The 18,634-nt window shown below is 42.8% G+C and overlaps 1 protein-coding gene across 1 annotated transcript in view; it reads left to right on the top strand.

Moving 5' to 3' along the window:
- The first annotated feature begins 9,434 nt into the window (after positions 1-9,434).
- HDX (highly divergent homeobox) overlaps positions 9,435-18,634 on the top strand; it is a 45,872-nt gene continuing 36,672 nt past the window's right edge. The window contains exon 1 of the mRNA XM_056859814.1: positions 9,435-9,614. The gene's annotated coding sequence lies outside the window, so the exon portion shown is untranslated. The remainder of the gene's footprint in view (positions 9,615-18,634) is intronic.

Raw genomic sequence — 18,634 nt, 5'->3', positions numbered from 1 at the left:
GAACTATTAAGGCAACACAGCAAACCAACAATAACAAAACAAGCTTTTCAGCAACTTACAATAAACAACAGGTTACATATCTGTTCCCAGATCACAGTTCTCTTTAATTGTACAAGCATCTTCCCTTACGAAAAGCTTTTTATGTTTTAGGGATTCATTATCATGTGTTCAGCTCAGGCCATCTAAAATGCTGAGTACTGATTATGGGCTATTATAGCTCTTTGAAATTTTATTAAAATAATAAGCTCGTTGCTAGCTAAAGGTATGTAATTATGTACTCGAAAATAACTACCATTTAGACTCTACAGTAAAAGTACCATGTAGTCTCTATACTCTATAAATTCCCACATACCCTCCATTCAGAAACTATCGTCTCCTTTTCAATTATCCTGAAAAGCTCATGTGGACTAGAATTCACAAATACAGAGCTTAGGTACAATACAGAAGCCTTTGCTCGCTGGAGGCATTATTAAAGCCAGTATCTGCTTAGATAACGTGCAGTTTTGTGCTGCTGACCCTTCGAAATGTCAGTTTTGTCTTTTCAAGAATAGGACTGACTTCTGTAGTCTGTAATGACAGAGTTAAGAAAATGTGACTAGTTAATTTAATTCAGTATTTGCAATCCTTCAATACTTCTGTGGCTTTTCTAGACCAAATTCCGCAGTCTCCAAAGCATCCTTGACTATGCTTCCCCCCACCACCAACATAACACAACTCCTCTGTTCCTCAGGGCCCATGTTAGGTTCTTCACTTTTCTTCAGCCCTGCCTCCTGTACTTGTTCCCACAGATTCTTGTTCCCCAGACAGCCTACTCTATCCCACTTTCTTCCCTGATTCCTTTTCTTCATTCACTCCAGCTGTCCCTATTTATGTAGAACAGGACCTATTTTCTTCTCTCTGATTCTGGTAAATTACTGTTCCTATTTTTCGCATTGTGGGGGTGACTTGTTAAGCTTTGATTAGTGGCTGTTACTAATGTTTTCATTCTTCATGCTTCAGTTCCCTCTCCAGGGTCTCCAGAAATTTAATCTCATGGTGTAGGTCCCATCTCTATGCCCATGGGTGTAAGTAAGTTTATTGATACGATCTGTTCGATCAGCCAAACGTTATACATAAAATTAACTGACTTAATAAAACTGCAAAATTAATATAAATTACAAAATTAGATAAAAGTCTAATGCTATTTAAAATGTAAGATTTTAACACAAATCACAAGAATTAACTTAGCATCTTAATATTTCTAAAAATATAGCAAAGTAATTTTTCCATTCTATTTTTGCGAGTTTTGATTGCGATGGCACAGAATTTGGCGGTTGGGAGCGAAAAGTGTGGAATATCACCCATCAGGAGCCTCTTAGTCAGGAATTCTACTGGTTTATCAGGGAATTCACTGATCAGCGGAGAAATGAATTTGATACGGGCCTCATGATAGAATGAACAGCTGAACAATACATGTTCAGTGGTTTCGATGTCTCCTGACCTGCAAGGGCATAGCCTTTCTGATCTTGGCGTCTTCTTGTATTTTCCTTCTAGGACAGCCGAAGGCAGGGCATGACATCTGGCTAGAGTGTAGGTCTTCCTATAGTTAATAATTTCCAAATGGGAGAAATATGATGCAGGGGTAACTAGATACCTAGATTTTTCTGGAGCCAAGAAGCGTGATTTCCCCAGGTCTGCCTGATGTTCAGTATCTTTAACCATTTGCTTCAAAAAGCTTGTTCTAACCCCATCGCTAATAGGGCAGGCCCATGGGAGTAGATGCATCCTACCTCTAGTGTCCATGCACATAAATTAAAGAATTAAAGGAGTTAATGGACATCAGGCAGTGTGTGTGATCTGCTGCTTCTCATGCCACAGGCAGTTTATTCTGAAATGCTGATAGCCTATTTTAACACAATTATTTTTTTCCCTACTATATAGGGTTGCCAGATCCCTCTTCTCCACCGGCAGGAGGTTTTTGGGGTGGAGCTTGAGGAGGGTGGGGTTTGGGGAGGGGAAGGACCTCAATGCCATAGAGTCCAGTTGCCAAGGTGGCCATTTTCTCCAGGTGAACTGATCTCTATCAGCTGGAGATCAGTTGTAATAGCAGATCTCCTGCTAGTACCTGGAGGTTAGCAACCCTACTACTACATCATCAAGTGACAATCCTTGGTAAGAGAATGGAGGTGTTACAAACACACCACTATTTCCATCTGTGAAATCTTAGAGCATATACTTCTTCCCCATCAGTTTTCTTTGTGTATTCCCTGCACCCCTGCTGACCCACTCTTCCTGCCAACCGCAGGCTCTATGAAAGGTTTTTCTCAATTCCATTTTCTCATTGGCTACTCCTTTTCTCAGTTCCTTGTTTCTTTTGCCTTCTCCCAATACAGAAGCTCGTGAAGTCATAAAGTACTTGTGAATTTAAAACAAAAATACTAATGTTCTGCTTAACGGAGCTTTTTAGCCATCTCCCTTTATAGTACTTTTATATGAAGACTGACAGGTGGATTCTGTCATTATGGGGAATACACAGATTGCATCTGGATCTGTACTTGAACAGTCAGATGTGAGTTCTCAGTTTTCTTCAGTTCTCAATTCATGCGGTGCCTGATTTGGATTGGGACCATGGTATGTATGGAGAAAGTGCTTTAGCCTTCTTCCTTGCACTGTTTTCCAGACCAGAAATGGTCATGGGGAAATCCACATTTGCTGGAATACCTGTGAGTTTTCTCAATAGGCCAAATAGTGCCCCCTGACCATTTTAGATTGGAAAAATGGCACAGGTGGGGCTGGAGCCCCTTCTGCATGCATGTTGAGAACCTGATTTCAATCGGGCACAATTCCTGCAGGAATTCAGCAGAACCTGCAACTCATGCCTGTTACACAGAGTGGGGACCTCACATCCGAACTGTGTTCTCTGCAGTGAATTGGCACTATCTTGCAGAATCAAAATCACGTTAGAGTTTAGGTTTTTTCCCCTTACTTTCTCTTACTCCATTTATCCTCACAACAGTTACGACAGTAATTTAGGTGTTCAAGGATACCCACTGTAAAGCCTTCAAGTTTCATGCATGGTAGGGATTTGAACTAGGGCCTCCCACGCCCAGTTGGACACTCAAACTACACCATATTGACTAGATATTTCAATAGCTTTTGTTCTATGGTTGTCAGGGTATTTCAGTTACATTGTAGTCAACTTGAGCTAAGAGTATAACATTAAACAGTGTGATGTAGTGGTTAACAGCGGTAGTTTGGAGCGGTGAACTCTAATCTGGAGAACCGGGTTTGATTCCCCACTCCTCCACATGAGCGGCGGACACTAGTCTGGTAAACTGGGTTGGTTTCCCCACTCCTCCACATGAAGCCAGCTGGGTGACCTTGGGCTAGTCACAGTTCTCTCAGCCCCACCTGCCTCACAGGGTGTGGGGAGGGGAAGGTGATTGTAAGCCAGTTTGATTCTTCCTTAAGTGGTAGAGAAAATTGGCATATAAAAACCAACTCTTCTTTTTCTTCTTCTATAAATGTTTTAATAAATAATAAAGTTGCTCCTGGTGACTTTTAGGACACAAATGGCATGATAGATTTTTAAATCAAGGACTACGTATACATCTCAAAGATGCAAATCTCTCTGGTTAATAAGAAACGGGAAGGAGGTGATAGTACAGTTATTATGAAGTATAAAAATATTTACGACAACAAATGTTCTTAAAATATTAGGAAGTCAGAGGCTATTTTGTAAATCAATAAGGCTACAATCCTATGCACAGTAAGTTCCACTGAATACAGTGGGGCACAGTTTTGACTAAACATGCCTAGAATTGGGTTTTAAATAAATTACAAGATATACATGCCAAAGGCACAAAACCCTAATACCATTGTTAATAATCATTGATCATTAATCACTTATTATATTTTCTATAACAAAACCAAAAAAAGAAAAAAAAGAATTCAATTAATAACATTATAAGGAGAAAAAAGAAAAAAAGATTAAAAAAGGAAGAAAAATATTAAATCTCCCTAATAAAAGATGGATTAGTATAGTAAGAAGCATATAATTATTTCTAGTGAAAATTAGTTAATTTGTAAATCCTCCATTTCTCCCTAGCACTCATTTATTGCATGACATTTCTAGTAGATTAATATTTTATGTAATTCCATTTCCATTATAACCAATCCTTTTAGTCAGTTACTTGTCAATTTTAACTAGCAGGAACAAACCAGACTCTTTTAAATTAGTCTCTTTATCCTGAATTTCCAGCATTTCTGCCTTTTCCACATTTGAAGTAATTGATGCAAGGCATCCTTGGATATTGTTGGTAAATTCTTTTCTGCAGATGGAGCATAGTAGATCCATGTTGCATTGTCTTCCATCCCAAATTCAAAGAAGGGAATCTTGACTGACCCAGTTTTTCTATTCCTCAAATCCTCCAAGCAGCTGTTGTAAAATCCATCAGATATATCCAGGTAGCACATGTCAAAATTGGTCACTTTGAGAAGATCATAAAACGGATCCAGATGGTGAAAATGAAACTCAGTCTCTTTCCAGTCCATTATTATCCAGTGAGTTGCTGCAGATTGCTTTATAAAATTCCCCATGTCATTTACAAGATCCCTTTGTTCTTTGTCTCTCGTCAGCCAAAAAATCTTTTGGTGCTTCCTCTGATCTCATTGAAGTGAATGAAGCTTTTATTTCTTTGGTTTCTTCTAAAATAATGTCCAGTTTCTGAATAAGACCTTGAAATGAGGTGTTCATCAAATCCATGAATTGTTCCATCTGTTGAATCATATTTGCCATGAATGCCATGGTTGCACCTCCAAACTTTCCTGTTAAAGTTCAGTTAGTGAAATCCAGGCAAATTCAAGATGAGTAACAGGGAGGTACTACAGGAACCAAAGTCATAAACCTTCCTTCTTTGTAGTCAGAGGCTTAGGAATCATTTACTGGTTACACACTGATATCAGACTTCCAGTTCAAAGTTCTCTGACTTTCTCGCGATGCTAAACTGTTGCCAGGAAGGATGTGGCAGAAAGCTTTTATTTAATTAAAAAGACTGCCTTTGAGTTGGGGGGGATCTCCACTCCTCCCTCCCCTTAATACGTAATAGTTCCTGATTGGCAATTAAAGCGTCTTTCAAAAATCTTAGATGTTATGTCTTCCCACTGATCAAGCTGCTAAAGCTCCTGGCAAGTTATTGATGCTTTCTTGATTTTAAAAAGTCATTTAAAGGTTGACTGGGGAGAGACAGATTCAACAGAAAAGCTTAAGAATTTCCTGGGACTTCCAGATCCAGGTAGAAAGAGGTCTTTCAAACTTACTCAGATGTCAGAAGAGCAGGTATAATTACTTATATAGTTGCCAGATGTAGATAGGTAGGGGGGAGTGAAGCCAATTAAAATTCCAAGAAGCGTCTTCGGCGATGTAGTACTCCTTAGCGGGCGGAACTGCTACTGGGTCTCCAAGTCGTAAATCTCAGAGATTCCAGGAGTTAACCGCACAACGAGGCTGCAGATTTCCTGACACCCGTTCCACTGTTTAGGAATTGGGGGGGGGGGCACGATAGCTCCCTTATTTACGACGTTCTTGGTTCCCCTTCCCGGAGCTCCGGGGGAGGCAACTGCTCCACTCCGCTGCCCTAGCGGAAGTCGGATTTATTATATTTTCATGGTTACAGGCAGAGTATCCCTTATCCAAACATCCCATATTGGGACTGATCCAAAAACTGGACCTTTCCAGCCAGCATGCAGGCAGATCCGTGTCGCCTACTTTCAATGTTTCCTTTCACAAAAAAAAAAAAAGTGTACACTGCATCGTAGGTGAAGACTGAAAGCCTGATGTTGTTTGTTTGTTGCTGCTGTTGTTTAACAGCTGATACAGGTATTCTGGTGAGACCGTTGCTTTCTGATGGTTCAATGTACAAAAAATTATTTTAAAATATTGTTTAAAATGACATTCAGGCTGTGTGTATAAAGTGTATATAAAACATACATGGATTTGGGTCCCATCCTCAAGATATCGCATTATGTATACGCAAAAATTCCAAAATATTCCAATACACGGTCTGAGACCCTCGTATCTTTGGGACCGCCTCTCCTGGTATATCCCCCAAAGGACACTAAGATAGCCCGACGAAAATTTACTGGTAGTCCCTGACCCTAAGAGTGTGCGGCTGTCCTCGACAAGAGCCAGGGCTTTTTTGGCCCTGGCTCTGGCCTGGTGGAATGTTCTGCCTGGTAACATCAGGGCCCTGTGGGATCTGAAAGTTTTCCGCATGGCCTGCAAGACAGAGCTTTTCCACCAGGCCTACAATTGAGGACAGCCACCTATATTTGCTCATATTATCTATACAATCTACTGGCCTCCCCCCCTTCCACCCCCCTTAGTGGGAGCAACAAAAAGCAGAGAGTTGCCACCTGTCCGGTCCCTACAGCTTTTAGACTTGTGTGCCATCATGTCAGGTTTTTAGAATTTAATTGATGGTTTCATTATGGATTTTATTGTCTATTTATATTGTATATTGTTGTATTTTAAAATGATGTTACCCGCCCTGAGCTGGAGGACGGGGTATAAGTCTAATAAATAAAATACCCTCTGCGATGCTAGAGGGGAAATTTAAGAAGAAACCCAGGGAGAAGAGATTCTGCCCCTGGAAATCAGGGGACTTAGAAACTATTGAGCACGCCCTCCTGAACTGTTAATTTTTACACATTACCCCATTCTAAGTTTATTGAGCCCCTCTTATTGAGAATGGGACCTGACAGGGCAGGAGAAAACATTGAGTTGCTCCTACAAGGGGATAATCCTTCAGTCACTTTACAGGTTGCGAAATTTTGCTCCTCAGCAATGAAAATCCGATGCCACAGAACAGTCTCTTAGCCCAATTGGCAGAAGTGTCTCGGTTATTTCTTTTTTTAAGTGTTACAAGACTCGGACTGTAATTCTTTGTTTGTAAGAATATTTTAGTCCATGTTTCTGGTTTTATCTGGCTAAGGGCCGTAAATAATCTATCTATCTATCTATCTATCTATCTATCTATCTATCTATCTATCTAATAAATATACAGAAAGATCCTAAATTCGGACCAGTTCTGGTCCCAAGCAATCCGGATAAGGGATACTCAACCTGTACTGTCAACTACCTAGTGAATCTATTCACAGGACATTCTGTTGCAGATTTAAGAGTAGCAGTTCTCTTACAAAGGAATTTTAAAGGGAAATTGGAAAGAGAAACTGCTGAATTACAGTTGATATTCAAACTAAAGTCAATGCATTTACCTGGGCTGAATAAAGACCTTGCATTCATGGCTCATGACCAATGCTGATTTCTCCATACCCATCTCTCCCCTGGACATCACAGACTCTTCTGCATACCACACCTAATCCCATCACGCCTGCTATTCACATTTACATACGGTTAATATTTACATACTAATGCTTGTCTGAATTCACTCTCCTCTACTTAAAGACAGATGGATTCACATTCTAGCTGTATCTGAAGAAGTGAGCTGTGGCTCACGAAAGCTCATACCCTACCAGAAAATATGTTTGTTAGTCTTTAAGGTGCTACTGGACGGCTACCCACTGTGAAAAATATTTTCTGGTAGGGTATGAGCTTTCGTGAGCCACAGCTCATGCTGTGGCTCACGAAAGCTTTGTTAGTCTTTTTTTTGTTAGTCTTTTTTTTTTTTGGTTAGACTATTTTTGTTAGTCTTTAAGGTGCTACTGGACTCTTCACCTAGTGAATCTGTATATGGGTTGTGAGCTGAGCGCCAATACAAGCATGTTTTTAAAGACTGACATGTGGTGGAAATATCGCAGTATATATTTCTGCACCCTTGCAAGGTAATTGTTTGTAAGAATATTTTAGTCCATGTTTCTGGTTTTATCTGGCTAAGGGCCGCAAATAAACTATCTATCTATCTATCTATCTATCTATCTATCTATCTATCTATCTATCTAATAAATAAATATACAGAAAGATCCTAAATTAGGACCACTTCTGGTCCCAAGCAATCCGGATAAGGGATACTCAACCTGTATTGTCAACCACCTAGTGAATCTGTATATGGGTTAATGCACAGTGGGTCGCCGTGTTAGTCTGTCTGCAGTAGTAGAAAAGGGCAAGAGTCCAGTAGCACCTTAAAGAGTGACAAAAATATTTTCTGGTAGGGTAGCTTTCGTGAGCCACAAAGCTCATACCCTCCCAGAAATTATTTTTGTTAGTCTTTTTTTTTTGTTAGACTATTTTTGTTAGTCTTTAAGGTGCTACTGGCTAAGGGCCGCAAATAAACTATCTATCTATCTCTCTACCTAACAAATAAATATACAGAAAGATCCTAAATTAGGACCACTTTTGGTCCCAAGCAATCTGGATAAGGGATACCCAACCTGTATTGTCAACCACCACACGCTGTGGCTCACGAAAGCTCATACCCTACCAGAAATTATTTTTGTTAGTCTTTTTTTTTTTTGTTAGACTATTTTTGTTAGTATTTAAGGTGCTACTGGCTAAGGGCCGCAAATAAACTATCTCTCTATCTCTCAAATAAATATACAGAAAGATCCTAAATTAGGACCACTTCTGGTCCCAAGCAATCTGGATAAGGGATATCCAACCTGTATTGTCAACCACCACACGCTGTGGCTCACGAAAGCTCATACCCTCCCAGAAATTATTTTTGTTAGTCTTTTTTTTTTTTTGTTAGACTATTTTTGTTAGTCTTTAAGGTGCTTCTGGCTAAGGGCCAATAAAAGCATGTTTTTAAAGATTGGGCTGTGGTGGAAATAATCGCAATATCTATTTCTGCACCCTCGTAAGGTAATTGCTTGTTTGTAAGAATATTTTAGTCCATGTTTCTGGTTTTATCTGGCTAAGGGCCGCAAATAAACTATCTCTCTATGGAAAAGTTACCATAACGGGTGTTCCGACCCTCCGTCCCCGGGGGGGTTTGGGCCTTTCTGTCCCGAAGACGCCTCAGCTGTCCTTTCTGACTCTCGCCCGCCCCCACTTCGAAACGGCGCCCTTCTGTGACTGCGGGGAGAGGCAGGAACCCCCCCCCCGCCCTCTCAGGTACGAGTTTACGGGCGGCGGGATTCACACACGGGCAGCGCCGTCTGCCGCCTCGGGCACGTCCTACTCAGGAGCCGCTCCCACCGCTTTCAGTGCGGCTTACTTTGGAGTAAGCGGCTGCCTCCCCTCAGCTCGGCACAAGCCGGTTTCTCTCTCTCTCTCCCGCCCCCCCCCCTCAGAACCCTCTCGAGCTCGCCCGGCCATTCCCTAAACCCACCGCCCCTCCCCGCCTAACCGCCTGCCTCCAACGGCCAGGCTGGTCCCCAAACCGCCACTACGCCCCTCCCCCCTCTGCCCGCTCGCCGCCTGCCCAAGCGGGGGCTGTTCCTTGCATCAGGTTCTCCCCCCCGGGGTTGAGAGGCGGGGGCAGAGACTGTCCCGGCCGGCGCTGATCTCAGGCTCCGATTGGCCGCTGTCTCCGCCGACGTCACGATCATGATGAGAATTAATGATCGGAGGCGCTGATTTCATTGTGTGACGCCGGGACCGACCCAGCCGAAACCGGCTGAATTCGGGAGGCCAGAGCCCCCCCGCCGGATCGGCCCCGCCCGCCCCACAGAGCACGGTGGGTTCGGCGGTGAGGGGGCATGGAGGAGGGGTGGGAGGGGCGGACACGAGCGCGCGGCTCCTGAGAAGGGAGGGCGCGAGCGGAGGAGAGAAGGCGCGGTTGGAGGGCTGGGCGGGCGGCCCTCTCCAGCCTCTGTGGGGGTTGGGATGGCGGGAGGTGCCCCCTCAGCTGAGGGCCAGAGCGTGGGGGGAGGGGCAGGGAAAAACCGAGCTCGGCTTCAGTCTGGTGCTCGCAGACCGTGACTCGGGGCGCGCATGCGCACCGGCCCTTCGCTGGATCTGCGGCTGGAGACGGCGGTGTCATCGGCTGTTGCGAGCCGCCCTGACGCATGTGCGTAGCGTACCCTTTGCAACCAGGTGCGCATGCGGGGTACGCGAGGCATCAGCCCCAACTCTACGTGGGTGCGTGCCTTCGTCCTTTTTAAGCGCAACGTTTTTTAAGAGAGAAAAAAATGCCTGGGGAAAGTCTCTTTTGGATGGCAAAATATTGTCACGCATGCGCACGTTGCCGGCGGTGTGGTTTTTTGGGGGGCAATTGGCGCATGCTCATCACCGTTGGGGGCATTTTTTCCTTTTGAATGAGACAAGAGTACGCATGCGTTATAGTGCGTGAGCCGTTTAAAGGAGGTTGTAAAAGTTACCAAGGGAAGTGGCGTGGGTGGGATCAGGTCTTTTTCCGGGGCGTGATTGGTCGAATTTTTGTATATTAGCTCAGATTGGAGGAATGGCCAGTATGAGGGAGTGATGGGCGGATTTGAGTATTCCAGTTAATTGAAAGTCACCTTTCAGCAAATACTGATTAGAATTGGTGATTGTATTCTAAGCACCGGCATATAGTTAATTTCCACGTATGATGAAGGATACTATCCCAGTATATCTAGTTTTCTGCTAGTTTAACAACCTTGATGGTATTTATCTGTATAAATTAATCTCTATTTAAAAACGTAATTTACTGGGGAGAATCCTTCTGTAGAGTTTCAGATGTACTAGTATGTAGTGGCAAAAAATGCTCTAGTGGGGTTTTATGCAATATGTGCCCTTCATTCATAAAACACATGGGCAGGATGGTGTATGTTGAAATCAGTAATAATTAGTTAAATAGGTTTTATTTCCATGAAGCTTTGTAGGGTTGTTGCCTTAAGGTGATAACTTATTCAGTGGAGTATGTGATTGGTATACTTGTGAGTTCAGGTGGCATTCTGATGTGTTATCATTGTTAACTTTTTCATGAATCATTATACCTTCAATTTAGTTAATTCACAGTAACAACATATTTTCATAAATAACATGTTCATGATACATCTCTTTTGTGTCAAAGTGAATGCATTAAAAAAATTTTTTACTGGTCATTCTCAACTCTGTGAAGTACATTATAAAAGGTAAAGGTAGTCCCCTGTGCAAGCACCGAGTCATTACTGATCCATGGGGTGGTTTACTAGGCTATGTTTATGGGGTGGTTTGCCATTGCTTTCTCCGGTCGTGTACACTTTACTGCCTGCAAGCTAGGTATTCATTTTACCCTGATCTGTATCCTATGCAAGTGTAAAAACAAGTTATTTCAAAATGATAGAGAACTCATGCTTGGAATATCATTACTTTAGTATGATGTCTCATTCCACAGATCCTGAGTTTGCTGTCTAGTTTATTGAGGGAACTATTTTATTGATCTAGTGCAAATGATCCTGTTTTCACAAGGACTCACTGAAAATACATTTTTGGTTATGCTCAATTTTCAGAGGTAGGCTTCATAACAACTAATGTATGTATGGTGGGCACATATTTGATCCTGAGCAATTTCTGTGATTGTGGTGTATTTTTCCAAGTCGATACAAATGTGTAAGCTGTTTCAGGCTTTAGCCATGGTGGATGGCTTTACAAACTTGTGTTTGTCCATGAGAATATGTATGCATGGAGAAAGCCAGAAATGGTGGTATGGATGAAAATATTGAAGGAATTGGCCTTACCTGAAGACAAGACATACAGATGTGTACCACACAAGTTCTTCATGAACTGTAGTAAATTGAGTGTTAGGTAATTGCCTTTAGTAAAAGCTATTACTTTATTAAAAATATTGGCTGAGGCATGTGTTGGCTGCTTGGAATATTAGGTCTAATTTGAGATATAACAACAAACCATTATCATTACACAAACAAGCCTGGGGAACCCTTGGGCTCTTATAGTCTCTCCTCTCATCCCATGCAGTGATATGATTATAGAATCATAGAGTTGGAAGGGACCACCAGGGTCATCTAGTCCAACCCCCTGCGCAATGCAGGAAATTCACAACTACTTCCCCACCACCATCAGTGACCCCTACTCCATGCCCAGAAGATGGCCAAGATGCCCTCCTCATGATCTCCCTAAGGTCACAGAATCAGCATTGCTGACAGATGGCCATCTAGCCTCTGCTTTAAAACATCCAGGGAAGGAGAGCTTACTACCTCCCAAGGAAGCCTGTTCCACTGAGGAATCACTCTGTTAGAAAATTCTTCCTAACGTTTATCCAAAAATTCTTTTGATTTAATTTCAACCCATTGGTTCTAGTCCGACCTTCTGGGGCAACAGAAAACAACTTGGCACCATCCTCTATATGACAGCCCTTCAAGTACTTGAAGATGGTTATCATATCCCCTCTCAGTCTTCTTCTCTTCAGGCTAAACATACCCAGCTCCTTCAACCTTTCCTCATAGGACTTGGTCTCCAGACCCCTCACCATCTTTGTTGCCCTCCTCTGGACATTTTCCAGCTTGTCGACATCCTTCTTAAATTGTGGTGCCCAAAACTGAACACAGTACTCTTATGTCTGTACCAAAACTGTGGTTTGCTGTCTTCCCAACAAACCAGAATTCAATTCATTTTTATAATCCTGTTTTATAGTGAAAGGAACAAATCCTAGTTTGGATTAATCACTATCGTTTGCGTCAAAAGTGGAAGTCTCTTATTAGATCACTGGATGGGAAGGGGAGAGTGTGTTCATGAACCTGGTGTTCATTCATTTACTGAGAGCCATGTTAGAGATAACCCTGACGGTGTTTCTCCATATAATGCTACCATCCACTGAGCACATAATCTCTACTAGCTCTGAAACATTGGCTTCCTGGGCTCATGTATGTAGTTTTTACCATGCAAGGGGCTGTGTGGGCATGTATGGTTCAGGTTGGCTGTGGGGGGAAAAAGACACATTGAGGCTTAGTAAAAAGACTGTAATGGATTTAGGATAGAGCATATGCAGGCTTCGCTAGGTTACACTGTGCAGTTGCAAAAGAAAGAAAGCTTGGTTTGTACCACAGGCTACTTTGTACAAAGATGTAATGGCTGTTCTTTTTAAAAAATGATAACAGCAGGAGCTTTGTCATGAATATGGGTCACTGTGCTGCAAATCATAAACTGCCTCCCTTCTCCTAGGCCCAAGACTGACTGGTAGAATGGCCTGCAGGCCTTGGTACATCCTCTCCCTCCAGCTTGGAGTCCTGGGGCCTTGCTGGGATTTTCCCTATGGGCCTACATTTTCCAGATGCCCTCCAAGGCTGGAATAGGGCCTGGTAAATTGAAGGGAAAAGAAAGGCCAACCATCATCAAGGAGGCTGGGCCATGAGAGAAATAATATAAGCCCCCTCCAAGGGAAGGTGTTCTTCTCCCAGGAGCTGAGTGGCGGAGAAATCGCTACCAGCAGAAGAGGATCACCCAAGGAAGGTGGGCTGGACCCTGGAAGGTCCAGGTATGCTAGGGACCAATGAGGCAGCCGTATTAGGAAGCTTTGTTTTCTTGTCGGCTCCTTTGTGAGTTAATTTTGCTTTGTTGGTTGAAAATGTATCCCCTATTAAAGCTGCTGCTCACAAGTGTTTGTGTGTGTGTCCCATTGGTGATAACCCACCTTGTTCAATAAAGCAGTTTGTTTTATTTGCTTGGGTCCTTGTGTCTCAAGCTGGACCATTCACCTGACAACACCTTCATCAGTAGAGGGGTGCTGTGTGGAAGGGTGAAGGGAGGGGAGAATACTCTGAACCCTCCCTAGTTTGAACCAGAGTAGTGGCAGGCGAACAGGGCCCTTGCCTGCTGAAGGGGGAAGGAAAGGCTGTATGGGGATAGAGGGCTTCTGGGAGGGAACACCTGTCTTAGACAAGCTCCCCACATGGCCCCCTTCTACTCGTGGCAAGCTTGGAGCTGTCTCCAACACTAATTGGAACACACTGGGCCCTGATTCAATGAAGAACAGGAATAATCTAGTATGAGGTGGTCCTCATATGAGCAAATCTGGAGATTACATTTAGCCAGTGCACAACTGAAGAGTGCAATAGAAGTCAACTTGGGAGGCGTGTGTTGTGTCCCCTCCTCACACACACCTGCAAAAAGTCAAACTATTTTATCTAGGATCCCCCTGATGAATTGGGTAGTCTAAAAAAAAGACAAGTTATGTGTAGCTTTGTTGGCCTATTGGGGTAGGGATCCAGAAGCAGCCACACAATAACACTTACTGGTCTTGTATATGCTAGGAAACACTGCTCAGTTTGACTTTTAATAGCTCTACCTTGAGCATGACAAAATTAATGTCCAGCTTTGCTAATATAAGGATTACCACAATATTTCTTGGTCTTGCAAGGGACGCATTTATTTTAGCCAGGGCTGGAAACTGATTCAAGTTACTGCTTGGCTTTTATGTTTTACTAAGGGACTGCAGCAATTGCATCTTTGCCCAGATTGTCCTTAGGTTAAATTTTAAAAAGATACTTGTTTGCACCAAACAGGATCCAACAGTACCCAACTCTCAATCTGAAAAATGTGTCCTCTTACTCAGTTACAGTGTATAGATTGAATAGTAGTAGTATTTATTATCATGGTCATTGACCAGCATAATTAAAACACAAAGAATTCATGGTCCATAGGTTTGCACTTTACATTACACCCAACAAAAACTGACTCTCTCTCTCACTCTCTCTCTCTCTCCCCCACCTTTGGTTTGGTTTTTGTTTTGTGGTGTGTTCTTAGCAACATCCAGCTGGAAAAAGAGTTCTGTTGAACTTGAAAGCGGCTTGTAATTTTTAGTTGTGTGTAATAAACATATTACCGTACTCTGCTGTTGCCTTTAGATTTTTTTCTAATGGACCAATGTAGCTAGCTGCAATTTTTGGAAAGAAATGTAGCACTTTGAGGGTTTATATAATGTGTCTATCTTGAGATATAGCAAAGGTAAATTTCTAATAACAGAATAGCAGTTAATGGAACCATTTGCTGATATTTTTCTGCATAAGAATTATAATAGGTCTGCAAACATTTTGGACTGATGTCCATTCTAATGAATCGTAACTTGTATCATTTATTGGAGATAAAAGCCTGGCAAGATTGCTGCTTGGCTTGTATCAGCAAGTTTTTTTTAATATTGATTTTTCCTACTTTTGTGTTCAGTGGCTGTAGTTGGAAGTCTGTTTAATGAGTGTCCCACTTCATATGCAGGTATTGACTTTTCCATCAAACCTTGTATGTTACCTTATGGAGAGAGATACAGTCAATGTGTATCTCTTGAAGTCCCAGCTGATAATACTGAAGGTGTGATAGATGTTACTGGAAAATGCCTTTTTACAACCAACTGTTGACTTGGGTGTCCGTATTTATTTCATTTAAATTATGGTTGTTGCTCATCCATTACGCCCCCCCCCCCGAAGTTGTGCGTGTTTGCTTTATATATTAAGAACTTCTATAACCAACTTTTCTATTTAAAAGTAACAACAAGAGGTGGATGACAAACACTTTCTAAAGTCACACAAATCCCATAAGAAAGAAATACCAGAGAAAAATTAACTAAAAGGGCGCTATCTGCTATTAAAGTTTTCAACAGCTGCCAGAAATCTTCTCTGGAAGGAACCTTCTGCAGTGCAGGGAATAAGTTCCACAGTGCAAGGTGGAGTCAGTTTCTCATGGCAAGAGTAGATGCAAAGGTAGACCTTATGTGGGTCTCCCCACCCCCCGCTGATCAGTTTCCTTGGTTGATTCCAGAGTATGAGCCAGTGTGTTTGGGCGGAGGCATTTCATCAGGTATCCTAAGCTTGGACCATTCAGGGCTTTAAAGGTTATCACCAACTATTTGTATTGGGCCTGGAAGGACTCTGGCTGCTCAAGTAATTAATTCAAGATAGGAGTGATTTAGTTGCTGTGTTATTCTTACTGTGTGCAGCCCATGTAAGCATCCTGTCTGTAGCCTTGTCAGCTACCTGAAGCTTCTGAATTGTCTTTAAAGGCAACCACCCATAGACCATATCACAATAATCTGGATGTTACCAAAGCATGTGTGACTATGGCTGCCTTGTCCAGGAATATCAAAGCAGCTCGTCTGGTGGGCATGTGGGAGAGGGTCTTTTCAGTGGCAGCCCCACAATTATGGAACAACCTGCCCAGGGAGGAGCACCTGGCCCCCTCATTGTCAATCTTCCCAAGGCAGTTGAAGACAGTTTTAGTTAGGACTACATTTGACTGATTTAGTTTTTACTGGCAGTCCTAATTGTAGTTTTTACTGGCAGTCCTAATTGTAGTTTTCACATCGTTGGCTTTAACGGGTGCTTATAGTTGTTGTTTTTATTATGTTTTTAATTGTGTTTTACATGTCTGTGTGTGTTTTATTTATACTGCAATCTGCCTTGCGTTCCACAAGGGAGAAATGTTTTAAATGAGTAAATGTTTTATTTAAACGTTTTAAATGAATAAAAAGCCACATTTAACGTATTGACCCAAGTTGGAAGAATGAACTCCTGATTACTTCAGTCTCCTGGGCACCCAGGATCACATGAACACACAAAGCTGCCTTATACTGAATCAGACCCTTGGTCCATCAAAGTCAGTATTGTCTGCTCAGGCTAGCAGCAGTTCTCCGGGGTCTCAGGCAGAGGTCTTTCACATCACCTACTTGCCTAGTTCCTTTAACTGGAGATGCTAGGGATTGAACCTGGGACCTTCTCCATGCCAAGTGGATGCTCTACCACTGAGCCATGGCCCTTGCCCAACGAGGCATTCAGAAGAATGTCCAAACTGTCCGCTTGCCAGCTCCCTCTCTTCCTTGGTAGTCTCACTCCCTTGCTTGAGCTGCTGTGGCTAACGCAGGGGAGAGGGCAGCAAGACAGAGAGAAAAGTAAAGGGCTCGCAGGGTTCTGGAAAAATGAGGCTTCACAATGTGGCTGGCTGGCGCAGGGCAGGCTTCTGCAGTGGGAAGTGTGAGCAGCCTTGGCTTCCTTCGGCCTTCTTGTTCTCTCCTTGGCATGAAGCTGAGTAGCTTTGGCCCTCTTGCTGTCACCGGAGCTGTGAGCCTCATGCCAGGGAGAGAGAAAGAAGGCAGGAAAGGAAACAAAGAGAACCGAGGTTCAACCGTGGTGGAGAGAGAGGACCCTGCATGATGAGAAGTACTCTCGTAATTTAAAAGGCTATATCGACAGAAACATCATGGACAGATCACTTGAAGTGATGGTATCGCTTAACTCTGCTCTGGTTAGTCCTCACCTAGAGTACTGTGTTCAGTTTTGAGCACCACAATTTAAGAAGGACGTAGACAAACTGGAACGTGTCCAGAGGAGGGCAACAAAGATGTTGAGGGGTCTGGAGACTAAGTCCTGTGAGCAAAGGTTGAAGGAGTTGGGCATGTTTAGCCTGGAGAGGAGACTGAGAGGGGATATGATAACCATCTTCAAGTACTTGAAGGGCTGTCATAAAAAGGATGGTGCGTAGTTGTTTTCTGTTACTCCAGAAGGTCGAACCAGAACCAGTGGGTTGAAATTAAATCAAAAGAGTTTTTGGGTAAACATTAGGAAGAACTTTCTGACAGAACGGTTTCTCAATGGAACAGGCTTCCTCGGGAGGTGGTGGGCTCTCCTTCTTTGGAGGTTTTTAAGCAGAGGCTAGATGGCCATCTGACAGCATTGCTGATTCTGTGAACTTAGGCAGATAATGAGAGGGAGGGCAGGAAGGGTTGAGTTAGTGCTTGGCTCTCGTGGCCCTTTCTTACATGTCCAGGGTAATGCCAATCGCCACTTTGGGGTCAGGAAGGAGTTTTCCTACAGGCCAGATTGCCTGGGGATCCTGGAGGGTTGTTGTTCTTTTGTTTTGTTTTTTTGCCATCTTCTGGGCAAGGGTTAGGGGACACTGTGTATGTGTGTGTGGGGGGGGGGAGGTAGTTGAGACTTTCCTGCATTGTGCAGGGGGTTGGACTAGATGGCCCTGGAGTGGTCCCTTACAGCTCTATGATTCTGTGATTCTAATTTTAAAAGCTATATCTTGTATTATTGTACGTGTGTGCATTTGGTAGAGTGGCCACAGGGTATACAGTAGTCACGCGACTCTTTTGCTTAATGATAATTGTGAATGTCGTTCTGAGTCCTAGAGTGAGTACCCCTGCTGTAAGTATTAAATAGCATGGGAGATTAGATGGTGCCTTGCAGGATCCCATAGGTTAAGGGCCAAGTAGAAGTCTCCCAGCACCACCGTTGGGAGCTTTGCTTCAATGAGTGCAGTCCTTAACAAGGCTTGGTCCACACATTGTCATAAACAGTATGGTTGCTATTCCCCTTGTGGTTGCTCCTGCAGCAGCAGATCACCAGCGCGTAATAAACACATCACAGTTCTCACGAAACATGTCAACTAAACATATATATTTTAGCTCTGATTTTCATTGTTTTAACTGTGAGTTTTTGTTGGTTTGAATGGTTTTTATTATGTATGTTTTAATTTGTTAGCCACCTTGGTGGCCCTTATGAAGGCAGAAAGACAGGGTATACATTTTGTAAAATAAATAAATAAACATGTCAACAAAAAACATATGACGCCTGGAACCTTCTGCATTCTAAGTAGCTGCTCTACCACAGCCCCCTCCACTTCAGTTGTTTGCTACTTTCATTTCTACAGATAGGATAGGTCTTGTTATTGCATTCAAACAATTGTAAAATTTGAAAGAGCTGATTCTACTGTAAGGGGATGTATTGTTTAACATACTGCACAACACTGTTGCCTCAAGCACGAATTAGGTTTAGGTCTATACTTATT

Source organism: Euleptes europaea, chromosome 13 (assembly GCF_029931775.1).
Source record: "Euleptes europaea isolate rEulEur1 chromosome 13, rEulEur1.hap1, whole genome shotgun sequence".
Taxonomy (NCBI): domain Eukaryota; kingdom Metazoa; phylum Chordata; class Lepidosauria; order Squamata; family Sphaerodactylidae; genus Euleptes; species Euleptes europaea.
This window is presented reverse-complemented; position numbering and strand designations above follow the sequence as displayed.